The following is a 4,958-nucleotide window of genomic DNA, read 5'->3' as shown; positions in this document are numbered from 1 at the left end:
TCAGCAGTGATCTGATGTCAAGATGGTTAAAATGTGTATTTTAGTGTCTGTTTTAGTCTCCATCATTGTTGCTGAGAGTTCAGTGTTATAATTTCTTCCCTGATCAGAGATCAGCTGTCTTTATGGAGCTACTTTGTCATCTTTTTGTTTTGTTGATGTTGGAGTTTGTTTGGGTGCTTCCCCATTGGATCTATTACTGCTCAGGAGGATTTTGATTAAACTAATTACATTTATTGCCTTCTCAGGCCAAATGTTCAAATCCACAAATGGATTAGCTGATGAAACTAATTGTTCTAACATCATCAACTAGGACATCAACCATTATTTTATACCACAAAGATTTTTGCACTACATACATTGGGGTCAAACCTTTGAAAAACACCATGAACTTTTTAACACTGCCATCTTGTGGACAAAATGTGCAACTATTGGTTTTGGGCTCGACCATCTTTCCAAAGTCAGGCTGAATATTTGAGGTGGTTCTGTGAAAGACAGCACAAAGGTTATCATGACAGAGAGCTGACCTGGATCTGTTGAACACCACTGAGAACATTTTTCCCCAGACATAGGAGGATCCAAACCAAACCAAACCAACAAACTCTGAAAGGGTCTCAAGTATGGAAAGGTTTTGTCTTTGAGAGAGCAATAAAACTCTGCCAGTGATATTGACAGTAAATGCTCAGATGTAGAAATGAGCATAAAATGCTATATTTTAGAGAAAGATTTATTACCAAGGAAAGTCTTTTAGCATCTAAACGCCCCTTACTCTGAAAACGTTGACATTTTTTCAGTGTTAACTTTATTATTGACATCCACCAATTTTTTCCTTTGTGAAAACATTAATTTTGCATCAGTTTTACGTTAACTGACACATAGGGCTAAGACCTAATTTCTTGGAAGTTGTTCAGCACATTTACTCAGGTTTTTAAACTTGCTGATGATCTTAATGAAGAAAAACATTTGTGGCCTTCAAAATAAAAGCTGTATTTTTGAAATTATAGCAATGTAATTTACACTTTTACTAAAATCTCACATGGGGTGGTCAAAGGTGGTCAGTAAAAGGAAATGGGTTTTTTTTTATGTGGACCCCAGGAAGAGTAGCCATTGTTATGGCAATGCCTATGGGGATCCAAATAAACAGTCATTCAACTAAACTGTAAAAATATCCTTTCTTTTAAATTTATTGGCTTTGCTACTTTATAATCATCTTAATATCTGTATACACATGATTATCATAAAGATCTGCCTAGACAGCAATAAATGATAGTTAATTATTTTAGTCCCATGCATTCGGGCTCTCTGTGTGATAATCTGTGTTTTCTGTGTAGTTATTTTTGAGGTTTTTCTGTGTTTAGTTCTGTTCCCTAATTAGGGGCGTGGTCGAAAAATTTGTCACAAGGGAGGAATTCGGGCCTACTTTGAAAAATTCCTGAGGGAAGGGGGGGGGTCACAGGAGAACGGGACCAGGGTACCCCGAAAGGGCTCGACTTCGATACCCTCGTGCAGTGGGTTCCAGATTTTTCACACCTAGACGGGCCGCAGGGCAGAACCCCAAAGTTTGTAAATTTGACCAAAAACACTTTGGAATTTCATTAAATGCACTCTTAGGACAACGAATAGGTGTAATACTTGTAAAACGACACCAGGGGGCATCCTGAAATAAGGGAGGAACTTTGGAAGGAATAAAAGAGCATTCTGACATTTGAGGGGATTTTACATGGGACATCTTGGAGGATGTCTCCGTCTTGTCCCAAGAGGGTATCGGGCCTCCCTCGTCTCATCACACAGAAATTTGAGGGGATTTTACATGGGACATCTTAGAGGATGTCTTCATCTTGTCCTAAGAGTGCATCCAGCCTTACTCTTTTATTGCAGACACCCAAGGCCTGTAATAAAAGAGGAGCTGTTGCGCCTCCTTTATGACAGTGACTTCATCCATGTGATGAGGGAGCAACGATTCCTCCTCTTTTATTACAGGCCCTGCAATACGGATGGGGGTGTATTAAGGTTGTGCAATAAAGGAGGAACAGTTCCTCTTTTATTGTACAACCTTAACACATCCAGCACTGTTCTGGGGGGCACCATGGAGCTCATGTAGCCGGGAAAGAAGCACCACAACACAGGAGGAGTCAGTGTTGGAGCCAGCCGAATTCCTCAATAGTGAGGTAGAGCTTTGCAGCTCCTGGGTTGTGGTGCTTCTTTCCCGGCTACATGAGCTCCATGGTGCCCCCCAGAACAGTGCTGGATGTGTTAAGGTTGTACAATAAAAGAGGAACCGTTGTGCCTCCTTTATGACAGTGACTTCATCCATGTAATGAGGGAGCAACGATTACTTCTTTATTGCACTACTTTAACACATCCACGACGCCCCCATAATAAATTTAAGGATGCACTCAGAAACAGCTCCACTTACCCTAACAGGTTCATTAAATTTTATTTAAACATTTTTGAATTTTTTTTTATATTGACACATTTTTCTATAAATATATATAACAATACTTTTGAACATTTGAACACTTCGAAATGAACTGTTGTACTTTTCGCAATGAGAACATTGAGAGTAATTCAAAAATAAATGTTAAAATTACTCTTTAAAAGTTAAACAAAAGAAAATCGCTTAACATTTAGAATGACACTTCAAACAAAATTTGAACCACAGATTAAGTGCTCATTCATGTCCAGCATTGAACCCTGCAAGCATGTGTAGGTGTCCCTACATGGGGGAAAGGTGGCCATTACACCTGGGTCCCATACAGGTTTGTCCGTGGGTTCCACTGCGGAAACTCATATGGGTTTCAATGTTAATGTGCATAGGTTTTTAACAATACATTTTATTTTTTGTCTCTTTTTTATTCTCGCACGCAATTTGCGCTCGTCAGGTGTGTTCCCGGGGGCCCTTCTTGAAAGCTTGTATGATGTATTGGACTACGTCTACGAAGTTGTAGCATAGTTCTTCTTTGTTTCTTGGCTTTTCAACTTGGCGTTTTCAACGCTGAAGAAGAAGAGGAGGCTTCCTCCGATTCTGGCTCCTTAGGTGTCTCCTCTCCAGATTCACCGGAAGCCTTGCGGGATGGGGTAGATCCGACCTGAGGGGGGGAGGTAGGTCCAGCCTGAGGGGGGGAGGGTGATGAGGTAGGTCCAGCCTGAGGGGATGATGGAGGTGAATAAAAGAGGATTTGTGAATGATTCAAAATTGCAGGCACTGATGTATCATAAACATTAACTTGAATTACATAAAGAGAGATTAAAACAAACCTTTTTTTGCCCTGGCCCCATCTCCTCCTCAGACTCACTGGATGATTCTGATAATGTTAACATTTCAGCATCCTCTTCCCGGTGTGATGATGACACTTCAGGATTCGTTATGTGCTCAAATTGTTTCCGTATGGTCAGCAGTTGGGACGCCGTCTTATCAAGAGCGTAGAACTTTTCTACTGTGCTAATATTGTGGCACATGGTTTTGCTAAGTTCATTGCGGCTCTTAGGTGACAGGACATCTCGAACCTTGGAAAATAGAGTAGGTTTTTTCAATATTTCATTTTTATGTTTGGTTTTGTAAATGTAAAATTGATATAATTACTTACGTATGTTGCAATGGACGTCCTAAAGTCCGTAAATGTGGGGGCTCCGGGAAGGCCCATTTCCCCCCATATTTTCTGCAGAACAGTCACCATCTTTTTACATTTTGTAAAGCGTTCTGTGAACATTAAAAGATCTGTACTGGGCTTCATTTTATTTCGAATGAGGAGCCAGTGTTGGAGCCAGCCGAATTCCTCAATAGTGAGGTAGAGCTTTGCAGCTCCAAAAGCCCGATTTGTCTTATGTTCTTTCACCTGGAATGAAAAGACAATAGAGAAAGTACCTGAAATAAGGCACACACTGGGGTAGGTTCTCAAAATGAGTAACCTCTATTGCAGGCGTTATGTTTCTGAAATGAAGGAGGAACTGTTCCTGGTATTAAATCTCTGACACTGTGGCCCCTAACATGCACACATTTCAGATTGTCAACTGAAGAGGCCTTGGTCAAAAGGAGAAGCCCAATTCCAAGTATGTAGTTAGATACTTTATTCAAGAGGAAATAACAAGGGTACAGATGTCTGTTATCTGAAACAGAAGGAAAGCAATAGAAGTGTATGTTATTAACCACATGGGTAATCTACTATGGAGGACCAAAACCGACATAATTAAAGCAGAAATACATATTTAGTTCTTCCTTTTTCTTACACGAGTTTCTGTCAAGTAATGTATATAGAGTATTTTTTATTTCCCTTAAACATGGGTTTTTGTCAAGAAAAATACATATTTTGTTTTGGCTTTTTTCGCTTCTCCCTTTTTTTCTTGCCGTTTTTCCTGCTGCATTGTTATGTTAATGAGGAGAGTTTCATGAAGGAGAGCTTCTACGTCTACTATTGGCCAATAGAGCTTTGGAACCAACGTCACTGCGTCAGATGTTGTGGGGCGTTTAGGTGCAGTCGCTCGGTGCCATCTTTGCAGGTCACAGACCAAAACAAACTTTATCCCAGTGGTTTTATTGTGTTACCGACAGTTAATGACTGTTGCTACAAGCTTATCCAGGACGAGTGAATGGATATAGTACAAATATTCACAATTATGAAATAAAACAAAAACTGACAATACTTACATGAATCAGATGTTGCCATTACACACAGTCTTTAGAGGTGATGTCATGAAGTGAGGGTGTGGCGTACCGAGTAAAAAGGGGGCGTGTCCAATGAAGCCCCGCTTCGAGGCTTGCGTCATCTTGCTGAAAACCACGTGACTGGCAACAAAAGAGGCCTGCATTACCTGGGTCACGTGACTGCGTGTCGGATTTCAAAATAAAAGCGGTGAACCGTACAGCTTCCTGGGTTGTCCATTTAGTCACGCATCAGAGGAGAATATTTGTCTTCAGTGAACATTGACCGACATATTTGATGTGTATTGATGATGGCACTCAT

Source organism: Poecilia latipinna, unplaced genomic scaffold, assembly GCF_001443285.1.
Source record: "Poecilia latipinna isolate Pla-1442-1.1 unplaced genomic scaffold, P_latipinna-1.0 Scaffold1475, whole genome shotgun sequence".
In the NCBI taxonomy this organism is placed as follows: domain Eukaryota; kingdom Metazoa; phylum Chordata; class Actinopteri; order Cyprinodontiformes; family Poeciliidae; genus Poecilia; species Poecilia latipinna.
This window is presented reverse-complemented; position numbering follows the sequence as displayed.